The sequence below is a fragment of the Lepus europaeus genome, chromosome 5 (assembly GCF_033115175.1).
Source record: "Lepus europaeus isolate LE1 chromosome 5, mLepTim1.pri, whole genome shotgun sequence".
Lineage (NCBI taxonomy): Eukaryota > Metazoa > Chordata > Mammalia > Lagomorpha > Leporidae > Lepus > Lepus europaeus.
In genome coordinates, this window is record NC_084831.1 from 11,810,700 (window position 1) to 11,834,316 (window position 23,617).

Sequence of the window (23,617 nt, forward strand, 5' to 3'; positions counted from 1 at the left end):
TCACTCCCTAATTGGCTGCAACAGCCAGAGCTGGGCCAATCTGGAGCCAGGAGCTTCTTCCAGGTCTCCCACGTGGGTGCAGGGGCCCAAGTACTTGGGCCATCTTTCACTGCTTTCCCAGGCCATAGCAGAGAGCTGGATTGGAAGTGGAGCAGCCGGGACTTGAACTGGCGCCCATATGGGATGCCGGCACTGCAGGCGGCAGCTTTACCTGCTACGCCACAGCGCCAACCCCTCTTTTTGTTTTTTAAAGATGTATTTATTTATTTGAAAGGCAGAGGGAGAGAGAGAGAGAGAGAGAGAGAGAGAGAGAGAGAGAGAGAGGAGAGACAGAGAGATCTTCCATCTGCTGATTCTCTTCCCCAGATAGCCGAAATGAGTGGGGCTGGGCCAGGCCGAAGCCGGGAGCCTGGAATTCCATTCGGGTCCCCCACATGAGTGGCAGGGACCTGAGCACTTGGGCCACCACCACCTGCTTTCCCAGGTGCATTAGCAGGGCACTGGATGGGACATGGAGCAACCGGGACTCCAGTCAGTGCCTAGATGGGATGCCAGGAGTGCAGCTGGCGGCTTAACCCAATATACCGCAGTACTACTGCCCCCTGAGAATTCTAGAACAAACTGGAACACAATGGAATAACCACCCTCTGCATCCCCACATCCTAAGCGGCCTGCGAAGGTTGCACTGGTACTGAGCGTTGGGCACGAATGAGCTCATGGCTCCCCACAGCAGCCTTCAGAGCCGAGTCTCCATTCCCATTTCACAGATGAGCACGCAGAGGTCAGGGGGTCAGGGGCTCGCCCGAGGGCCCCTGGCTTATTAGGGAAGCCGGATGGGAGCTCGGGTTTCTTTGATCGTCCCTGTTGTAATTACAGACCTTGTCTGTGGGCCCTTGCTGCACGCGGGGTGTGTGGTTAGGCTTCCATTCTGGGCGGAAAGTTCTGGAAGCCACTTGGCTGGCGGGCAGGAGGCAGCAGCTGGAGTTCACCTGGGGGTCTGGTGAGGCTGGAGCCCAGCAGCCGGCGGCACAGCAAACGGGGGCAGGTGGCGTCTGTTTCCAAAATACCCTGCAGGCCGACCTGCACGGGGGCCTCTGGTCCCAGCCTCGGTGCAACAGCTGGATGGGGGGGCTGATGCCCAGTGGGTTAAGCTGCCTGCCACGATGTGGCGCCGGTTCGAGTCCCGGCTGCCCCTCTTCTGATCCAGCTCCCTGCTAATGTGCCTGGGAAGGCAGCGGAAGATGGCCCGCGTGCTTGGGCCCCTGTAACCCACGTAGGAGAGTCATATGGAGTTTTGAGCTTCTGGATTTGGCCTGACAGGAGTGAACTAGCGGCTGGAAGCTCTCTCTCTGTCTCTCCCTCTCTGTCATTCTGGCTTTCAAGTAAACACATTTTTTTTTTTTTATTTTTAGTGCGCTGGGTGAGGATGATGGGATGGGGGTCCCTTCTGCATCCACACAGGGCCCGACCCATCTCCTGGCTGTGACTTTTACCCTCTCAAGGCTGGGGTGGGTGGTGGGGGCCGCTCAGAGGACCCCCAGCCCAGGATCCAGGCTCCCTGCTCCGGGTGCCTCCTACCCTGCGCAGCCTGGAGCCTGTTCAGAAGAGCCTGGCCCTGGGACCCAAGGGGCTGGACTCAAACACCAGCTCTGCCACCTGTTGTGGGCACAGAACCGCTCCGGGTCTCGGCTTCCTCCCACTCCCAAGGGGCAGGAGATCTGCACGCAGGCTGCCCACTTCCTGGAGAGTCCCACGGTGTCGGTCAGTGGCCGTAAAGACAAATTCCAGCCTGCCAGGAGCTGGGGCGCTGGTGCCTGTGCAGCAGGGTGTGACGTCCTGCTGGGAGGCTCCTCCGGGGCCACGTCCGGGCAGCGACACCTCTGGGACCCTGGCTCCTAGAAGTGTCACCCGAGCCCGCGGCAAGGCTTCGGCGGCGCCCAGTGGGGGGCGGCTTCCTCCTGGGGGGTGGATCCCATGTGTGGAATTGGCAAGGTGATTTGGGGTTCGAGCTGGGGGACACCGACAGGTGCAGGCGGGGTGGAGGGGACAGGTTCTCGTCTGCAGGGGGCCGGGAGCTGCTGTGTGTGTGGAGGGAGGGTCTCCTGGGCTCGGAAGGCAGACGTGCAGTCTGGAGGCGCCGGGCGGATGGTGAGGTGCAGAAGCTGGTTCCTGGATGTCATGTGAGGGAGGCGCTTCCATTCGGGAGGGCAGGGCAGGTGCGGGGTGTGCTTGCAGGACCCAGGGCTGTCTTGGGAACCCAGAGCTCGGCCTGGCCTGGGGGGTGGGCAGCTCCTGAGCAGGACCAGGGCTGGGAGCTGGGCAGTGCCTGCCTCTCGCGCACCCCTTTGAAGTTGCAGTAAGATATGCACATCTTCGGTTATTATTGCAACTGTTTTTAACTATTTAATTGAGAGGCAGAGTCAGAGAGAGAGAGAGAGAGAAAGAGAGAGAGAAAGAGAGAGAGAAGAGACAGAGAGGTCCCGTCTGCTAGGATTCTTCCCATCCAGATCTCTCACACGGGTGGCAGAGACCCCTGAACCCTAGCCGTCACCGTGGCTTCTCGGGGTGCGTACTGGCTGGAAACCGGAGCCCAGAGCGGCGCCATCTATTGAACCCAGGCACTCTGCGATGTGCGGTGTTAAGAGAGCGGCCAAAGGCCTGTGCCGGTCTCTGCAGGAAGTGCGCAGGTCTGGGCGTCACGCACGTGCTCCGTGCTGAGGAGCCCTCGCCACCACCCGCTTCCAGAGCTTCTTCCTCCTACGGAGCAGGGACTCCGCACCTGCACCCGTGCAGCGCCAAGCCCCGGCTCCCCTCCCCCGGCCCCAGCAGCCGCCGTCCCCTCTGCCTCTGTCAACTTGCTGTTACAGGTGCGTGACAGGTGGCTTTGTGTCTGGCTGTCTTGGCTTCGTGTAGCGTTTCTAAGGATCCTCCCTGTTGCACGTAGAACCGCGTTTCCTCCCTCGTAGGGCTGAACGGCCTCCGTCTTTGGGGCCAGCACCATGTTTGCTTCTCCGTTCGCCGGCCGCCGGAGCTGCTTCCCCCGCGGCTGTTCCGAGTCAGGGCCACTCGCACCACGCGGCTCTGCTTCTCCCTGCCTCCAGTCTGGGGCTCTCTGCTTCCCTGGGCACGTGCGTGGCAGAAGGCGGCCACCCTGCAGGTTTTAGGCAGCAAGTGCTCAGTTATGGCCGCCAGCAGAACCCTGGTGCCGATCTCCCAGACAGGGAATGTGCGTGCGGGCCCGGGATGGGTCACGTGGGAGCAGATGGCTGTGGGGGGGATCTGTCCTCGGGGCGGGAATGGGTCTCGGAATGGGGAGGGTCACTGGGGTTGGCAGCTCCTTCTCAACCGGCCACGGGAGCGAGACGGCCCCCATGGAGACATTTCCACCGGATCAAACCGCCTGGAGAGTCCAGGGGGGCCCAGGGAGGCACACGCGCACTGTCACCCTCCCCGCACCTCTGTCTCTGGCCTGCTTTTTTTTTAGATTTATTTATATTATTTGAAAGGCAGAGTGACAGAGAGAGAGAGAGAGACAGAGAGACAGAGACAGAGACAGACAGAGACAGAGACAGAGAGAGAGACATCTTCCATCCACCGGTTCACTCCACAATGGCCAGGGCTGGGCCAGGCGGAAGGCAGGAGCCTGGAGCTCCATGTGGGTCTCCCACGTGGGTGCAGGGGCCCAAGCACTTGGGGCATCCTCCGCTGCTTTCCCAGGTGCATCAGCGGGGAGCTGGACCTGAAGTGGAGCAGCCGGGACTCGAACTGGTGCTTGTATGGGATGCTGGCGTCACAGGTAGTGGCTTAATCTGCTGCACCGTAATAACAGCTACAATAAAATAAATTAAAAAAAAAAAAAAACGGAAACAGCTCTACAACGCCTGGAACGGCCATCAGGTGGCGTCGCCTGGCCCAGTGGGTCCCCACTGCTGAGGGGGACGGCTGGACCAGAGCAGCCTGGAAGATGCATTCCTGCAGCGCGAGCTTGGTGAACATCTTTTGGTGCTGGGAGGGGTGGGGGTGTGGCAAGGATATGGGGGCGGGGCAAGGACCTGGCCCCTCCTCCAGAGTGGGCGGGGCCCAGAGGGTCTGGCCCCCGGTGGGCACTCACACTCTCTGAATCCAGGCTGAGCCCCTGTTTGAGGGAAGCCTGGCGCGGCCCCGCTTAGCGCAGGCACCGCCGGCCAAGCAGCCTGCGCAGGCCAAGGCGTGGTGAGTTGGGGGAGGGGTCTTTTGGGCTCCATCTTGGGGGTCAGTGTCTGTGGGTGCACGTGGCTATGTGCTTCCAGAAGGTTCTGTGGAGCTGTCCCCCCACGGAAGGACATTGCTACACACATGGGAGGGCGGCTGTCCCCTCTCCCCTGGCCCCTGTCAGAACAGGAAGTGGAGGTGGATTTACTACTTTTCAAATTTTCTGAACTCATCGCTCTTTCTCAACTAATAATCAGCCCCTCCCCCACCCCTGGGGCTCTGGGTGGGGCAGGGAGAGGCGGGGCTACAGGAGGAAGACACCCCCTCCCCAGGGCTGTGGGGGGACGCATTGACGGCTTCCTCGCCCTGTGCACCCACTGCACCAGCGACAGAGGCTCCCTGACCGAGGGCACCAGACACAGGTGCTCTCCCCACTGGGGCTCCCGTGCCGCAGCCAGAGCTGGGTGGCAGCCTCTGGCTGGAGGCTGGCAGCCTGCTGGGGCACTCCGTGAGGGAGCTGTGTCTCCACGCCGCGCTGAGCACTTGGTGTCCCGTGGGGACGTGCTCGCCTGGGTCATGGGTGGAGCCCGCAGCTCTGGGTTTGGACAGGTCTGCACTGGGAATGTCCGTCCACTGCGCATGCCCGGAGTGGCTGCGGCTCTCAGCTGCCTCAGTTTCCCTCCCTGCAAACCGTGTCGTGAGGCTCATATGAAACGATGCGTGGAGCTGTGCACGCATGCAGTGGGTTAAGTCACAGGTTGTGGTGCTGGCCTCTTGTATGAGCAGGTTCAAGTCCAGGCTGCTCCACTTCCCATCCAGCTCCCTGCTGATGAGCCCGGAAGGCAGCAGACGATGGCCCAGGTCCTTGGGCTTCTGCGGGAGGCCCGGATGGAGTTCCAGGCTCCTGGATTCAGCCTGGCCCAGCCCTGGCCCTCTCTGTTGCTCTGCCTTTCAAATAATAAATAAATAAATAAATAAATAAATAAATAAATCTTAAAAGAAAAAGAAGCCGTGTATGGAGAATATTTTAGTGTATAAAGCATGTAAGAGCCGGTAGCCGGGGTTATCATTATTGAATTGAAAGAAGGCAGGAGTCAGTGAGCTTTCTCTGTAAAGGCTCAGAGAGTAAATAAGAATAATAAAAAATATTTATTTATTTGAGAGGCAGAGTTACAGAGAGGGAGAGGGAGAGACAGAGGCAGAGAGAGAGAGAAGTCTTCCATCTGCTGGTTCACTCCCCAAGTGGACACAATGGCCGGGGCTGGGCCAGACTGAAGCCAGGAGTTGGGAACTTCATCCAGGTCTCCCATGTGGATGCAGGGGCCCAAGCACCTGGGCCATCTTCTGCTGCTTCCCCAGGCCCATGAGCAGGGAGCTGGATTCAAAGTGGGCCGGCGCTGCGGCTCAAGAGGCTAATCCTCTGCCTTGCGGCGCTGGCACACCGGGTTCTAGTCCCGGTCGGGGCACCGGATTCTGTCCCGGTTGCCCCTCTTCCAGGCCAGCTCTCTGCTGTGGCCAAGGAGTGCAGTGGAGGATGGCCCAAGTGCTTGGGTCCTGCACCCCATGGGAGACCAGGATAAGTACCTGGCTCCTGCCATCGGATCAGCATGGTGCGCTGGCCGCAGCGCTCCAACCGTGGCGGCCATTGGAGGGTGAACCAACGGCAAAGGAAGACCTTTCTCTCTGTCTCTCTCACTGTCCACTCTGCCTGTCAAAAAAAAAAAAAAAGTGGAGCAGCCGGGACTCGAACTGGTGCGCATACAGGATGCTGGCGCTGCAGACGACGGTTTAAGCCCCCGCACCACAACGCTGGCCCCAGAGGGTAAATATTTTGCTCAGTGAGCCCTGTGCCCTCTGTCATCGCCCAGCTCTGCTCTATCTGCAGGGCAGCCATGCAGAATCGATTAGCAATGGGGCTCAAGGATCCTTCCTGAAAACTTTATTTATAGCAGCCCGTGATGGGCGGAGTGGCCAGCGAGCCGCAGCTGGGTGACGCCTGTGCTGGGGCGCTGAGGCTCCGTGGCTGGTTTCGTGGCAGCAAGTGGGGCCCAGGTTTGGTGTGCAATTCAAGCATCCTCGTGCAGGGCATGCCTGGGCGTCGCTGACGGCAGGGGTCCACCCGCCTCTGATCGCGTCCCGGGCCGGGCGGAGTTAGTGTCTGGGGTTAACTGACATTTCCCTGCCGTCCAGATCCTTGTGTTGGAATCGGCTCGGAAGACGCTGGCTGCGATCTGGGGACCAAGAGCCTCGACGGCAAGGATTCGGACAGGGGGGCTCCTGGGAGCGCAGGTCCTGCCGAACTGGAGCCTCTGCTGGGGCGCTCCCTGCGCAGCGCTCGTCCCCCTCCCCTGAGGAGGCCATGGGGCGGGGGCCCTCGTCACTACTGCAGCGCACCAAGAAGGAAAGGGAGGCTCCGCGAGGCAGGGCCACACTGCCGGCAAGTGCAGGGATTCCTTTCTTTTTTTTGAATTTGCTGCAATGGCAGGAGCTGCGCCGATCCGAAGCCAGGAGCCAGGACCTTCCTCCAGGTTTCCCACACAGGTGCAGGGGCCCAAGGACTTCCACTGCTTTCCCAAGCCATAGCAGAGAGCTGGATCGGAAGTGGAACAGTCGGGGCTCGAACCAGCACCCATACGGGAGGCCGGCGCTGCAGGCAGAGGCTTAGCCCTGCACAGGGATTCTAACCCGAGTCATTGTACGCGTGCGCCCATCTACCTCTCCAGTTCAAAGGGCTCCGGCCCCAGGGAGCCTCCAGCTCTGCCCGGTGCCCGTTTCCTGGGCAGCACTGGGAGCGCCTCCTGCCGCTGAGCACCTCCCCGGGAGGCCCCACCTTCCACCATGCTCCTCCCGCCTCCCTCGCCCCAGCCAACTTCCTGGGCCTCGCAGGCTGGGCCGATGGATGGCCCAGCCCCGCCGGGCCTGACTCAGTGGAGCCCTTCCTTGTGGGCTTGCCGGGCCGCCTCCTGTCCTCCCGCCCTCTGCCCGCCTGCCTGGCAGGTCTGGCAGGTGAGTGAGTCACGCACCTGGGCCGCCTGCACACCTGGCTGGGAAGGCGGGTGCACCGACCCCTGCGCTCCTGCCGCCGGCTCTGCCAGCTGCTGCTCCGGACGGCACCTTCCAGCCGGTGGGAGCTGCCCCATCTCTTGGACTTCTTGCCCTGAGGAGCGCAGAGCCCAGGTCAGTGCCTTTCCCGTTTAATCATCGCGGTCTTTCACCGAGGGGGAGGAGGGAGCTTAGGATGTCGTGGACTGAGTGATGGTGGTGCGGGTGTCTCTGCCATCGTCCGACCCCTTGCTGCCCAGGCCCAGGGACACCTGCTCCCTCTGTGTCGGCGCTGGGGCTTGGGGATGGCTGGGGATGGGCGTGGAGATGCCGGGAACCTCCAGGGCCGTGACCCTGACGCTGTGGCCCTGGGCAGGTCGGGGCAGCGTGGGACGAGGAACGCAGGGAGCCTGCAAGAGTGTGCGTGGGGGAGTTTGCCCCACTCCCTTCTCGGGGTCACGGAGTTGGAGCGTTGCCGCGTGATGCGGCCGCAGAGCGCTTCATTAACCACGGCGTCCTTCAGCTGGGAAAGCCGAGGCTCCCAGAGTAATTCAAGGTCACACAGTGAACGCCAGCGGCACAGGGGCAGGGCTGGGAGCCAGGATGCCGGGCGCTCTCGCCTTGCCGCCCTGTGCCTGCTCCTCTCTCCCAGCCCGGCGCAGCCCGGCCATGTCCACGGGGAAGAGCAGCCCGTGTGACTGCACAGGCAGGGATACACAGACCCACTCTTGCAAGGCATCTGAAAGGTCAGGTTTGACTGTGGATCCCGGACAGGTGGTGGTTTAGCCCCAGCTTGAATACCTCCTGTGACGGGGAGCTCACTGCCTACATAATTGGCAGGACGCTGGAGCCGGGAGCCCTGGTGCTCACACGTGGGACGCGGACACGCTTGTGTTTTGAGCTGAGAAGTCAGGCAGAGAGGGGCAAAGGATTTCACGGCTTGGAGAGGGGGAGCTGAGATCTGAACCCCGGCAACCTGGGTCTGCGGCCGGAGGTGCTGTCGGCGCCCCCACCTCGCTGCTGCCCTGTGAGGAGGAGGCTCCCCGGCAGGGCGTCCTGCTGGGCACGGCGAGCCTGCGGTCGGTGTCAGGGGGACGTGTAGGTGACCGTGTGACCTTCTGGCTTGCCAGGGCCCTGGGCCACTGTAAATGTCACCGTCAAAGCTCCTGTGCCTTCTGCGTCATGTCCGTGGCACGCCATTCTCTGCCTCAGCAACCCCCAGGGCCAGAGCCAGGACGTGCGGCCAGCGGCTCCCGGGGGGCACAGGAGGCTTAGAAGCAGCTGGCTCCGGATCTAAACACCGGGGTTTCTATGGCGTCCTCTGGGCCAAGCAGGCAGGAGGCGTGGGTGCGCAGGGCGAGGGCCAGGAGGGGCCTGGGTGCACAGCCCGTGTCCCTCTCTCCTCGGCTCCACCTCGCCTTGCCCGGCTGTTCGGGGGATCTCGGTGCTCAACAAGGCCAGTGCCTCCTCCGCGACGGTGTACAGAGCAAGTGCTCGGCCATTGTTGCCAAGGGTGCTCCCAGCAGCCTGGGGAGCTGGGCGGGGCGGGAGCTGCCATTCCCACAGTGACTGTCCCTACAGCGAGGGCCGGAGGCTCAGAGAGGGCAGAGGACCTGCCTGGGCTCACACAGCTAAGGGAGGTGCACAGGCAGGTCCTCCAGTCTGGCCGCTTCCTCCGGAGAGTCCTCCAGCAGCTGAGGCGGAAGCGTCGGGGCCGCTGAGACTCAGCTGGGGCCACCGCCTCTCACCTGTCCCCCTGTCCCTCTGAGGGTGATGACAGTGGACCTGCTGGCTGGATCGCCTCAGTTAGTGGGATGTTGGGGGCCTTGGGGGTGACTGGTCTGGTCCCACTCTCTGCCTTATCACCGGGAGGTGAGAGTCCTTGATGTCACCTTCCAGAACCTCCTAGGAGAGTCGTGTGGGCAAGGGGTTCCTGAGGTTCCCTCTCCCGTGAGGGCGCCTGCTGGTCCCACCTTGCGGCCTCTCTATTTATTGGGCCAAGCTCAGGCATCCTGCACGCCCCGGCTCCTTTAGTCCTCCTGACAGGAGGCTGAGGCTCAGAGAGGTGAACCACCTGCCCAGAGTCGCACAGCATCAGCGGTACGGGAACCATCCGTCAGAACGTTGATGGGGGTGGGGCAGCGGCTTTGCGGTGTAGGGAGTTCAGTCACCGCCTGCAATGCTGGCATCCTACCCGGGTGCTGGTTCAAGTCCCGGCTGCTCCATTTCTGAACCAGCTCCCTGCTAATGTGCCTGGGAGAGCAGTGGAAGATGGACCAGGTCCTTGGGCCCCTGCACCCACGTGGGAGACCCAGGTGAAGCTCCTGGCTTCAGCTTCTCTCTCTCTCTCTCTCTTTCTCCCCTTCTTCCTTCTTCTTCTTCTATTTTTTTTAAAAAGATTTATTTATTTGAAAGTTACAGAGAGGGAGGTAGAGACAGAGAGAGATCATCCATCTGCTGGTTCACTCCCCACATGGCCACCGTGGCTGGCTCTGGGCCAGGCTGAAGCCAAGAGCTTCTTCCGGGTCTTCCAAGTGTGTGGCAGAGGCCCAAGGACCTGGACCATCCTCTGCTGCTTTCCCAGGCCCATTAGCAGGGAGCTGCATCAGAATTGGAGCAGCCGGGATGTGAACCAGCGCCGGCCTTACCCACTATACCACAATGCCGCCCCACTCCCCCACCCCCTGCTGTAACTTTGTGTTTCAAATAAGTAAAATAAATCTTTAAAAAAAAAAAAAAGAGTCAGTGCTTGGCTTCCCAGTTAAGAACCACCGTAGAAGCCACATTCTGTATGGGAGTGGGGGTGCCCGGGTCCCAGCCCCAGCTCTGTTCCCGATTTCAGCTTCCTGGAGGCAGCACAGTGGCTCAGAGTGGCGGGAGACCTGGGTGGGGTGTCCGGCTCCTGGATTCAGCCCAGCCCGGCCCAGCCCTGACTGTGTGGGCACTGGGGAGGGAAGCAGCAGATGGAAGATCTCTCTTTCTTTCTCCCCTTCTCTCTATCATTCTTCTTTTCAAATAAAATAAATCTTTAAAAACCAAAAAAAGAACAGGAAGGTCACATCACCCAAGGTTACCTCCAGAGGCAAACGCTGCGTTCGTGGTTCGGAGATTCTGGGCCCTCATTGGCTGGTTGCTGGCTTCATGCTCCTCCCACTGGGTGCCGAGAGGGGCTGAGCTGCTCCTCTCTCTGCCTGGGAACACTGCAGGATCTGGGCAGGGCCGCCCCGAGCGAGCGGGTGCAGGAGCGGATCCTCCCTTCCCTGTGATTGCACAGAGATGTGTGGGGCCATGGGGATGGGGATGGAGAGAGGTATTACCCGAGCTGCGTCTCCAGTTCCTTCTGTGACGGCGGCGACAGCCCTGCCCTGAACCCTCACAGGGACCTCGAGGTGCAGGAGCCAGAGCAGGGCCCCACCCGGAGGAAGCTGACTGGGGGATGTGAACTCACGCCCTGGAGGTCTCAGGTCCAGGAGGAGGAGAGCAGGGACCTGAACCCATCTGGGAATCCCCTGGAGGGGCCACCCATCCTCCACCACGAAGACAGCTCCCTAGGCCATGGGGGCTCCCAGGGTTCCCAGGTGCAGAGCAGTGAGCAGGTTTGAGGACACAGACCCCGTTGGGTTCCAGGAGGCCAGGCTCACGGAACAGGTCCCCTGATCTTAGCAGCTGAATGGGACGCAGGTGGCCTGGGCTCCTCTGCTGGGGCCTCTTCCCTCTTTGTCCTCCGGCAGAGCGGGAGAGAGCCCTTCCCCCAATCTTCCTCGGCTCGGGAACACTGGCAGCCCTTGTTCCTGGGGCATCCTGCTGGCCGCACTGTAACCCTGGCCCAGCTCAGCCACCAGACAGCAGTGCTGGCCTGGCCAGGGGTGCCCTGCCCACCCCTCGCCCCGCCCATCCTCCCCCACAGGCCCCTCTGATAAGCATCATCTGTTCTATCTGATGAGTGGGGTTCCAATGCCGGGGCTTGTTTGAGCCGACCTGGGGAGGAGGGGACCCCGGCGGGAGCCAGGAGGCCGCCCTGGCTCCCAGCTCTGTTCTTCACAGCCTGTGCGACCCTGAGCGATTCCTGGTCCTCTTCAGGCCTCGGTTTCCCCTGCAGGGAAGGAGTGGGCTGGCTCAGATCCTGCCTGAGGGCCCTTCCAGCTCTGGGAGTCTCTGAGTGGCTGGAGGGGACGAGGGGACAGCCCCATGGCCCGCTGGGCTCCCTCCCTCTGGGTCCAGCCACCAAGCTCAGGGAGAACAGGAGGGGGCGGGGCATTGCTTCTGGAGGCCTACAATGGGCTCCATAAAGCCCAATCCTGCTTCCGGCGGCCAATGTTTGGAATAAGCCCAGGACACCAACATTTTGCCAACTGTCAGCAAACTCCGGCATCCTGGTGTATATTTTTCCATGGGAAAAGTATAGACTTTGACCCAGACCTGGGTTTGAATCCCACCTCTGTCCCTTCTGATGGGGTGAGCTTGGGTGGGTCACTTGGGCTGAGCTCCCCGAGGGGCTCCCGGGGCTCTGGTACACAGTAAGTGCCCTCTGCCCAGGCACCCGCGCTGGCTCATTAACCTGCTTCCGGTCGCGGACAAGACCCCAGGAGGGCAGGCCCCCTCCTCCTGTCCTGGGCGCAGCAACAGACAGTTCCATTCCCAAGTGGGGCGGGGCTGACACGGTGTTCTGGTCTTTTCTCCTTCCTCCATTTCTTTGTTTTAAAGTTTTATTTATTCATTTGAAAGATAGACTGTGGGGGTGGGGGCAGGGGGAGATATCGCCCAGCTAGTGGTTTCTTTCCAAATGCCTGTAACAGTTGGGGCTGGGTCAGGCTGAAGCCAGGAGCCAGGAACCCCACCCAGGTCTCCCACGTGCATGGCAGGGAGCACTTGGGACTTGGGCCTTGATCCGCCGTCTCTCCGGCGAATTAGTGGGGGGCTGGATCAGAAGCTGAGACAGGCGGGTGCTCTGGCAGCCTGTGGGCTTCCCGAGAGCTGGTTCATCCTCTGAGCCGCAAAGCCTGTCCTGTCCTTTCTCTGTTCTAAAAGTTGTTCTGGAAATGTCCAAACGGAGCCACAGGGTGCCTGCTCTCTTGGGCCTATTCTGTCTCCAAGTGTCGCTTCCACCACAGGGAGCCCGGGCCGTGCTGGGGCAGTGTGTTGAGGGGGGGGGCCTGGGTCACCTTGTGCTCAGCCCAGAGTGTGGCCGCTGGCCCAAGCCGCCCAGCAGAGCTCCCGGGGCAGGAGGCTCGGGGGGCAGCGTGAAGTCTCTTAAATGAACCGGAGTGCAAACCGCCTGGAGCTCTGGGCTCCTGGTGTGTGCTCCCCAATCAGGGGATGGGTTGGGGTTGGAGTGTGGCCCAGCTGCTCCCAGGCTTTCCCGGGAGCCGCAGGCAGTGAGCTCCCTGCCCTGGGCGTGGTGTGTGGCTGCACACGCGCCCTTCCCCACTGGGCAGACATGCGGGTTAGGAAGGAGCAGATCAGATGGGTTTCCACCCACCCACCATCCACCATCCATCCACAGACATTTTTTTTAGAAGATTTATTTATTTATTTGAAAGTCAGAGTTACACAGAGAGAGGAGTGGCAGAGAGAGAGAGAGAGGTCTTCTATCCGATGGTTGACTCCCCAATTGGCCGCAACGGCCGGAGCTGTGCTGATCCAAAGCCAGGAGCCAGGAGCTTCTTCCAGGTCTCCCGTGTGGGTGCAGGGTCCCAAGGACTTGGGCCATCCTCTACTGCTTTCCCAGGCCATAACGGAGAGCTGGATCGGAAGAGGAGCAGCCGGGACTAGAACCAGTGGCCATATGGGATGCCGGTGCTTTAGGCCAGGGCATTAGCCTGCTGTGCTACAGCACCAGCCCCCATCCATAGACTTTTTATTGAATTCCCATTCTGTGCCAGGTACCGTATCTAGAAAAACATGTGTAAAGCAGACACGATGCTGTCCTCAGGGGGTCACAGAATAGCAGGGGTGACAGACAACTCACCAAGCACTAAGGGCAACGCTCGTGCGCGGGTCTCCGCCTCTGAAGCTTGGCAAGGTGCCACGTAGAGCTTTCGTGGCTGTAACACAGAGCTGGGAGCGCCCAGCCCGCGGGCCGTATGAGGGCCGTGAAATCTCGTGGGCGGGCCCTGCCTGGCAACCACGAGAAGACTCAAAATCCAGCCCATCTAGAGCAGGCTCGGCTTGAAGCTGGTGACTGCGTTCGGCCCAGGTCACTGATGCCCACAGGCTGCCGGCAGAGGAGCGGTCCCCAGTCCTGCTGTAAAGTGGCAGCTGAGACAGCTTCAGGGTGCGGAGAAGAGAAGTGAGTTTTGTCCCAGAGTTCTGAGGGTTCACCGTCCAGGAGGGGGCAGCCCCGCTGGCTTGGCCTCTGGGGCTGGCAGGGTCCGAGGCAGGACGGAGTGTCACCTGGCCAGAGACAGGAAGTGGGCCTCTCTGTCCATCTGTGTGCTGACAGAGTGTGGGGCCTCGCCGAATGGCCTTGCTGATCGAGTCCCTTCCCCAGGGTCCCCCTCCCACTGTCACTGTCTCCAGTTCCCACCATCTCAGCGCCACCAAGACTGGACTTGGGGACCCAACTCCTGCTTCTGGGTGGGTGGGGACAGACATTCAACCGCTAGCGAGTACCTGGCGCCTTGTGGGACTGTTGGGACCTGGTGAGACGATACAGGCACATGGGCTCTCCAGTGCTCGGCGTGTAGCAAGAGCTGTGACGATGATGATGGTGGCGATGAAGATGACTACGATCCCCTGACCCAGCCCCTGGCACGCCCATGCTTGTTCTGGGCAAGCCACCTGTCTTTGGCAGCAAGAGAAGGTAACAGGGGGATGGTGACATGGGCGAGGCCTCAAGCCAGCGTCTCAGGGTGGGGTGGCCTATGAGCAAGTGACCTCAACAAAGGGGCCGTGGGTGCTGGCCACGCTGCCCGCGGCTGCCGTGCAGGTCTGCGGGCTGCCCCAGGGGAGCCTGTGCCCCCGCTGCTTCCTGCCTGGTTGGCCCAGCTGCAAGATGATCGTGACATGTTTTAGGGCCAATGGCCCGTGCACAACAAACCCAGCACATGGAAGGCTCCAGAAGCTGAGAGGAGGGGGCGGCCCTGGGGGACCGGGGCTGGGGGCTGCTACACACGGAGGACTGGGGAGCCCTGGTGGCCCCATGGGGCTGACGGAGTCTGGGGCACTTGGCTTTGGTTTACGGCCGTCCTTTAGGCTCCTGGCACAGTGCTGGGCGCACCCTGAGCACCTGGGGAGTGTCCTTGCATGCCCGGTCCCCGCTGGGAAGGTTGAGCACTGGTGCCAGCTCGCCCAGGAGAAGCAGGGGCTCCAGAACCACATGGAAGTGGATTCGAATCCTGACCTCCCACTCCCCAGCCCTGGGGGTCAGACCCCACCCCGCACCTCCACTTTCTCGTCTGCCAACAGGAATTCCAAGATCAGTGCTCAGGGCTGTGAGTAGCTAGGACAGGGCGAGGACTTTAGCGCTTAGAGGGAACCCGTGGGAGGGTGACTGGTAGTTATTTAATTTTTAACTTTTATTCATTTTCATTTTCATTTTCTTTGAAAGGCAAAAAGGACAGAAAGAGGGATCTTCCGTCTGCTGGTTCACTCCCCAAAGGCTTCCGGCAGCCAGGGCTGGACCTGGTTGAAGCCAGGAGCCTGAGCTCCATCCGGGTCTCCCGCGTGGGTGGCAGGGACCCAAACACTGGAGCCACGTTCTGCTGCCTGCCAGGATGCATGAGCAGGGAGCTGGATTAGAAGTGGAGTAGCTGCTGGGGCTGGCACTGCGGTGTAGTGGGTAAAGCCGCTGCCTGTGACGCCCACATCCTGTGTGGGAGCCGGTTGCAGTCCTGGTTGCTTCACTTCCGATCTGGCTCCCTGCTAATGCGCCTGGGAGAGCAGCAGAAGATGGCCCAAGTGCTTGGGCCCCTGCACCCACGTGGGAGACTGGGATGAAGCGCCGGGCTCTTAGCTTTGGGCTGGCTCAGCCCTGGCTATTGTGGCCAACTGGAGAGTGAAGAAGCAGATCGATCTCTGTCTCCCTCTCTCCCTCTCTCTCTGTACCTCTGACTTTCAAATAAATGAATAAATCTTTAAGAAAAAAAAAAAAGTGGAGCAGCCGGGACTTGAACCAGGTACTCTGATGTGTGATGTGGGTGCCCCAAGCTGCCAAAAGCCTGCCCCTGAAAATCAAGTGCTAGTGTTGGGGTGACACCAGGCTGTGAGCCTGGGCTGAGGTTTTATTTTTTTAAAGATTTATTATTTATTTATTTGAAAGACAGAATTACAGAGAGGCAGAGGCAGAGGGGGGGGGTGGTTTATCCGCTGGTTCATTCCCCAAATGGCCACAACAGCCGGAGCTGTGCCTATCCAAAGCCAGGAGCCTGGAAATTCTTCTGGGTCTCCCATGTGGGTGTAGGAGCCCAAGGACTTGGGCCATCTTCTATTGCTTTCCCTGGCCATAGCATGGAACTGCATTGGAAGTGGAGCAGCCGAGACTTGAACTGGTGCCCATATGGGATGCTGGCACTGCAGGCGGCGGCCACACCCGCTACACCACAGTGCCGGCCCCTCAGCTGAGGTTTCGAGGTCTCCTTTCCTGGAGCAGGCCTCACGATCTGCGGCCTGAGTGGGACTCCGCTCAATCCCAGCTGTCCCCCTGTGTGACCCTGGGCAGTCCCTGACCTCTCTGGTCCCCAGGCGCCTCACTCATAGAGCAGGACAGAGCCACCTTGCAGGCAGCGCTGCCGGCGCCGGCGCACAGTGGGCCTCTGCAGATGGCAGTGTGGAGGAGCAGCCCCCGCAGAGGACCGGGAGTGATGCTAATGAGCCCTGGGGCTGGTCCAACAGCCAGTCTATAAACTCCTGCCACAGCTTCTGGGAGTGCACGGGAGGGCCACAGCCGGATAAGGGCCCTTTGTTCCGGGTGGGGACAGTTTTATGACTCTTAGAAAGATTCTTTCATCCGAGAGACCAGTGCGCTTACGCAGCCTCCCAGCCTGGGGCGGGGAAACTGGGGGACAGGGAAGGTTTCCGGGGCTGGTGCCAGGCTGCAGCCACCGCCAGGCCCTTCTGCCATGACCCAGGCGGCCGTGGGAGCTGAGGCCCCTCCCCCACGCCCGTGTGTCACCGCCATCTCTGGCTGGCAGCCGCGGTGCCTCCCTCTGCTCTGGCCAGGCCCTGCCCCTTGGAGGCTTTCTGGCTGCTTGGCCAGGCTGGAGGCTCCCTCCCTGTTCCGCCCCCCCACCCCAGTTGCCAGCGCCACCTCCCTTCCATCATTCTGGCAACTTCTAGAGCAGGCCCCGGGCCCGGCTGGCTGTCAGCTGACCAGCAACTGTCACGCCTGCCCGCCCGGGAACCTGGCCCAGTGCTCTGAGCCGGAGCTGGGGCAGAAACCCGAGGCCAGGAAGCCGAGACCTTGTGTCCTTGTCCTTTCTGGCTGCTTGGCAGGGCCCCAAGCTGCCCACTCCAGCCTCCCCTTGGCTCAGCGAGAGTCCCCGCTCATCCACGGAGAAGGCTGAGACGCCCCCACCCCCCAGGCGTGGGTGAAGCATGGGCCCCAGGCAGAGGGGCTGGCACCTGGGGCCTGTGAGGTCCGGGCCGATGGGTGGCGTGACCTCTGCCCTCCACCTGTTCTGTGTGGGAGAGGGGTACTGGAGAGCTAAGGCAGGATGCTGGGAGGCCGGTGCCCCCGGGGGTCCCCTTGTAAAGCACTCAGGAGCCCCCCTCACCAGGGACAGGATGGGGCACCACCCGAATAGAAACCAGCGCCCCCTCTTATCATGGGCTTCTTTGTTTTCCAACAATAAAAATCCCCCAGGACTGTCCAAGTGACGGGGCAGAAGAGCCACCCTGATGGACACCCGAGGCTAGGGCAGGGTGTCCCTGGCCTCAGTTTCCTTGTTTGTGAAGCCGGGGAGGAGGGACTCACTTCCCACTTTACAGGGCTGCTGGGGCATGAGATGAACTAACACAGGGCAGCGTTTGCACAGAGCCTGCGAGTGCCAGGGAAGGGCCTGCCGCGGTGATTACTATTATTTTTACGTTTTATTTATGTATTTGTTTATTTGAAAGGCAGAGTTACAGAGACAGAGGGAGAGAGAGCCTCCACCCACTGCGTCACTCCCCAGATTCTCACAACGGCTGGAGCTGGGCCAGGCTGAAGCCAGGAGCCAGAGCTCCATCCGGGTCTTCTACATAGGTGCAAGCACTCGGGCCTCACATGTGCGTTAGCAGGGAGCTGGACTGGAAGTGGAGCAGCTGGGACTCGAACCAGGCACGCCAACATGGGCTGTGCACATCCGAGTGGCAGCTTAACTGGCTATGCCACACACCTGCACTTTAGTTTTTTTAAACAGTGAATTTGGATAAGATCAGATTTTTTTATTTAAAAATTTATTTATTTATTATTTGAGAGGCACAGTGACAGAGAGAGGCAGACAACAGTCAGGGAGAACAGGGGGCTGGTGCTGGTTCTGTCCACCCAAGGGACGTCCACACGTTTCTAAGGATCGGGACAAGCTCTCAGAACCTCGGCCATTGGCACTTGGAGCCTATTTGGTTTACAAATTATTGGCCCAGTTACAACTTGAAATAGTTATAATTTTTAAAATTAGGAGGGGGCCAGCGCTGTGGCGAACTAGGTAAAGCTACCGCCTGCAGTGCTGGCATCCCATATGGGTGCCGGTTCAAGTCCTGCCTGCTCCACTTCCGATCCAGCTCTCTCTATGGCCTGCGAAAGCAGTGGAAGATGGCCCAAGTCCTTGGGCCCCTGCACCCACGTGGGAGACCCGGAAGAAGTTCCTGGCTCCTGGCTTTGGATTGGCACAGCTCCAGCCATTGCGATCATCTGGGGAGTGAACCAGCAGATGGAAGACCTCTCTTTCTGTCTCTCTACCTCTCTCTGTAATGCTGTCTTTCAAATAAATAAAATAAGTCTAAAAAAGAAAAGAAAAGAAAGGCAGAGATAGATGCATTAGCAGAGAGCTAGATCAGAAATGGAATAGCCGGGACTTGAACAGGCGCCCATGTGGGATGCTGGCACTGCAGGTGAAGGCTCAGCCCTCTACGCCACAGTGCCAGCCCCGTGGGCTTCTCTTGAGAAAGGAAAGGAGAGGAAGGCATGGTGAGCATAGTGATCTGCCTCCTGGGACTGGGTGGCAGCTGCCCCCCACCTGGGGCCTGGGACCCTTTGCCCTGGGATGTCCCCAGCCCCAAGGCGTAGGGTAGGTTGTCACCGAATGCCCTGCCTGCTTTTCCCATTTTCAGCAGCGAGACATTGAAAAATCTCAGATCATATTGGATCTGAGTTCTCTGCTCAACAGTCCCCAGACAACAGCTCATTTAATCCTCTGAACAAGCCTAAGAGGTAGGTAAAACCACCTTCCCTCCCTGTGTAGACGACGGGACTGGGGCTCAGAGGACTGGGCATCATCTGACCTCTTGCAATCCTGTGCGCAGGGCTGGGAGTCTGGCCCCGTGGGTAAGACACATGGGGACCCCCCAGCCCGGACCCCAGCGCCTGCATTCACGCCTGGCTGCAGCGCCAGATCCTCACCACTAGTGCACACACACCCCAGGAGGCCGCAGACGGTGGCTCAGGAGGCTGGGGCCATGCCACCCACGTTGGAGACCTGGGTTGCGTTTTTGGGTCCTGGCTTTGGCTTGGTCCAGGCCTGGCTGTTCCAGGCATTGGGGGGAGTGAATCAGCAGATGGAAGCTCCTCTCTCTCTCTCTCTCTCTCTCTCTCAAATCAATAAATAAAATGTAAACATCCATGCACCCATGGGGTTCAGAGTGGTTCCCCAGGCCCCACGAGGGCAGCCTGGCCCCGTGTCCCCTGTGTCTCACTGGCCCTGAGTACCCAGCCCCCGCCTGCTGGTGGTGGCTTCTCAGGAAGCTGACACTCTGTCCCCCAGACGGGGGGCTGTACAGCCTGGTCTCTCCCTGACGCCAAGGCCCTTAGAGTGGGTGCTCAGGGAAGTGAAGCCTCCCCCACCTGGGACCCCAGGAGCCTCGGCCTGGGACCTCGGCTTGCTTCCCCGAAAGGCAGGTCTTGGGGCTAGGAAGAAACTGGGGGGCTTGGTGCATTGCTCAGTATGTCCTGGTCCCCTTCAAATGCCTGTTCTCCTGACCAGGACAGGAGCACCGCAGAGAGAGGGGTGGTAAGACAGCCCCTGCCAGCCTCACTGGTGATGGAGATGTGGCCCAGATACCAGCCGCTCCTGATTGACGGGTGATCCAGAGAAGGATCGGAGAAGGTGGGAGACTGCTCCTGTGTGCGCCCCGTTCACGCTGCCCTGATCTCTGGGCTTGGGGCATCCCTTGTCCCAACCACCCACTTCCTCTTTGATCCACTGTGGGGGTTGGGCTGGCAGAAGGGGGTCCGACTGGGAGGCAGAGGCAGGAGCCTCAGGTTCCCTTCTGGGCTTTGCCACCAGTTTGCTGGGCGGCCTGGGGCAAGTCACTGGGCCTCTCTGGCCAAGGGGAAACCCCGCCCCTGTCCTCCCTCCCTCCTCCTTCGCAGGTCAGTAGTGGATGCAGGGAGAAGGGAGCGCTGGATCCCCGCTGGGTGTCATGCACCCACAGGGCCTGCACTCACACGGGAAGTCCCGCGAGCGCCAGAACGCTCCGCGAGCCGGCCACTCGCTGAATGTTCTGGGACGTGGACGCATTCCCAGAGACGCTTTTTGTTCCTTTTGTGCCTATTGAAACCCAAGCGTGCATTGATTCAGCGAATAGTTGTCTACGCTGGGCCGGGTTCTCTAACAGGCACTGGGGATGCCGCCCTGAGCGAGACGCAGGGCCCAGCCTCCATGGACTCACTGTCCCCGGGGAGCAGCTGGGGCAAACACACACTGGCAGCTCAGGCTCGCTGAGGAGGCCTGGGAGGGGCTGTCCCCCCAGCCCAGGCCGGAGCACAAAGGGCAGAGGTCCTTGGGAAGCCACTGCCTATGCTGGCGGTAGGCACTTGGCCGTCGTGTCTGGAGGCTGGGTGGTCAGGGGCGTTCCAGGCACAGGGAAGAGCATGGGCAAAGGCCCAGAGGAACACCCGCACGTTCACTTTGGCCGAGGAGCTTGGACCATGAGGCCGGGGAGGTGGGCCGGGTGAGAGGAGTGTGTCAGGACAGCAAGACGGTGGTGAGGACGGGAAGGCAGGAGGACATCACCTGGGCTGCAGGCTGCAGGCTCATTCGTCTTGTTTATAAATAGTTAATTTTTGTGGGGCCTGTGCTGTGGTGTACTGGGTTATGTCGCCATCTGCAGTGTAACATCCCATATGGGAGCTGGTTCGCGTCCTGGCTACTCCCCTTCCCATCCAGCTCCCTGCTAATGTGCCTGGGAAAGCAGGAGAAGATGGCCTAAGTCCTTGGGCCCCTTCACCCATGTGGGAGACCCGGATGAAGCTCCTGGCTGCTGGCTTTGGATCAGCCCAGCTCTGGCTGTTGCAGCCATCTGGGGAGTGAATCAGAGGATGGAAGTCCTCTCTCAGTGTCTCTCTCCCTTTGTAACTCTGCCATTCAGATAAATAGCTAAATCTTTTAAAAATAATTAATTTTTTATTTAATTGGAAGACAGAGAGAGAGAGAGAGAGAGAGACAGAGGTAGAGATACAGAGAGAGCGTCCACCTACTGGTTTGCTCTCTGAATGCCTTCAAGAGCCCCAGGCCAGGCTGAAGCCAGATCCCCCGTGTGGGGCTGCCGGGAACCAGATAACTGAGCCGTCACCTGCTGCCTGCTGGGGCGTGCATTCGCAGGGCGCCGGAACGAGAAGCAGCATGTGGCTGTCCCAAGCTCCATGTCAACCACTGTGCAGAATAAATGTTCCTATTTGGTCCTGTGGTTGTGTTTTGTGATGTGATTCTTCCTTGTGATGGGAGAGAGCAGAGAGAAAATGAAAACAAACAGCAAACCACTGAGGAGGGGCCTGGACATCGGATGAGGGACACAGGGCCGGGAGGGAGGGGCTGTGTCTTCGGGGGCCACTGTGCCCGGGGGGGGGGGTGCGGCAGAGCGTGGCCATGGGGGAACACGGGCCGGGCGTTACCAGATCTTCGTATGTGTTCCCGGAAGCCAGCAATCTGTCTTTCTACGGGAAATTTCCCAATGATTAAAAGTTGGCAACTAATTCACAACAACAACACAACTGCTATGGACAAACCCAAGTGCTTCCGCCAGCTCCATGTGTGTTATGAGCTGGTGGGCCGCACCCCTCACCCCTGAGGGGCTCCACACATAGCCTCTGGGGTTGAGTATCCCCTCCCTGCGCTGGGCTCAGCGGGCACAACCCAGTGTCTGGGGCACGCCCTCTGCCCTTAAGCTGGGCTCATAGCTACCCTCAAACTGGAGCCGGTTCAAATCAGGACGTCCCAGAGCCAATATGAGGAGGGGGCAATGCCCACAGAGGGCAGGGGGCAACCCGGTCTGGAGGACCGCGGCAGGCGGCTCCAGTGGGTTCTGGGAGGCCAGGGAATGCAGGCGTGGGGATGTGCCCTGACTCTGGCTGCGACTGACAGCAGGACCCACAAGTCCCGGTTCTGGCCCGAGGCTTCCTGCCACGGACATCTGAAGTGTCCGTGCTGCTCTGCTGGCCTTCCAGACCCCCCCCCCCCCCGACCCCCCCCCCCCCCCGCTGCCAGGGCCACCGTTTTATGCACCTCTGGAGTGGATGCTGCCCCAGGGCAGTGTTTGTCCACTGACGCCTCCTGCGTGCCTGGAACAGTGTCTGGCACACAGCAAGCGCTCACCTTGCTTGCCGTGCACGGGGGCTCCCCAGGCCTGGGCTCAGGACAGCGCTGGGGACTCCGGCCCGGCCAGCTCCATGGCACTTATGTTCTTCTGCAGAGATAGACAATAAACAAGCACACTAATCAATGAATAGGATGGTTTCAGAGCACAGGGCTCGTGCCCAGCTCCCTGCACTGTAGTGGCCTGTGTGTGTGTCTTCCTAGCCCGGGAGAGCCGAGGGGGCAGGGCTGGGGGCCGGCTCTCTTCTTGTTTCCGGGGTAGCCCCTAAGGCCGGTGAACAGGGAGCCATAAGAATGGAGATCAGAGATGGAGTGGCTGCATGGCCTCAGTGAAGACAGCAGAGGATTTCAACCCGGCCCACGCGGCCCACGCACCTGTGCCCTTCGGCAGCTGCAGGCTTCATTCCTATCAGCCCAGGAGTAATTGCTGATAAGTCTGAGCCAGAGCTGGGGGAGTGTTTAATAACAACAGCCATAATCTTAATTAATGACCTGGTAACTGTAATTCAGTGCATCCTATCCCGAGGCCCTCTTTGGAATTCTGGGAGGGAGCTGGCCGGCGTCTGGCAGCTCCGGGGCTGGGAGGGAGCACCACGGGGTTGCTGGGTGAGCTTGAGTGAGTTAAGCTGAGCCTTGGTTTGCTCCTCCGGAGAATGGGGCCACGGCACAGGGCTGCTGCTGGTCCAGTGTGAGATGCTCTCAAGGTCGTGGTGGCCAGGGTAGCTGTCCTGGGAGGCCAGGGGCAAGGCGGTGACCCACCCTGGAGGATCTAAGGTGAGCCCTGCCTGGGGGGGGGTTATCACAGGTGCGGCTTCCCTTGGAGGGGGCCCCAGCAGACTGCTGGCAGCCAGCGTGCCTGGGCCACCTTCCCAACTGAGGAAGGGGAGGCGGGATGGGGGGGGAGGGGGAGTCCAGGGAGTGCAGGCCACAGGATGTCCCTGGAGACCTGAGGACCCCTCCCTGCCCTGCGGGGCGTTCTGGGGAGTTGGTGGGCGTGCCCAGCCCCCTCCCCTTGGGCGGTTTGGGGGAGCCCCGCCCTTCTCGCGGGGAGGGGCGCGGCGGCCTCGGAGGCCCCGGCCACCAGGGGTTAAGCGGTGACCTCAGCCGAGCGGCGGCGGCCCCGGACGCTGGCGGGCGCACTCGGGCGGCCGCGACCTCGCGCGCGGGCGGCGCGGCCATTGGCTCGGCGGCGGCCGGCCCGGCCATGGGCGCCCGCGGCGGCCGGGGGAGCGGGAGGCGCGGCGGCCGCCGGGCGCCTTTGTGAAGCGACGGACGCGGCTGCCAGGCCGGTGAGTGAGCGCGGCCCGGGGGCCCGAGCGGCCCGGAGGCGCCGGGTCCCAGGGCCGAGTCGTCCCGGCTCCCTGCGGGTCCCCGCGGCGGCGCGATCTTTGTGTGGCCGCCTCTGCAGGCGGGAGCCTCCCCGGCGGTCCCCGGGCGCGTCGCGGCGGCCGTGGGCGGCCCCGAGCCTGCGTGGGTCCCTGCTCCTGCCCCTCGAGCGACTGTGTCACGAGTGTGAGCGTGTGCCCCCTCCCCCCGGCCTCCGTGGCCCTCGGTGACTCCGGACTGGCCTGCTGTGTGCGGGGACCTCCAGCCGGCTGCGGCCCGCACTGTTTGGGAATCCTCTCCCCACCTCCCCCTGCGCTGACCTTGGGGGG

General features: G+C 61.0%; 1 protein-coding gene across 1 annotated transcript in view; it reads left to right on the forward strand.

Annotated features, from left to right (window-relative positions):
* The first annotated feature begins 23,189 nt into the window (after positions 1–23,189).
* ARHGEF10L (Rho guanine nucleotide exchange factor 10 like) overlaps positions 23,190–23,617 on the forward strand; it is a 130,031-nt gene continuing 129,603 nt past the window's right edge. The window contains exon 1 of the mRNA XM_062190519.1: positions 23,190–23,251. The gene's annotated coding sequence lies outside the window, so the exon portion shown is untranslated. The remainder of the gene's footprint in view (positions 23,252–23,617) is intronic.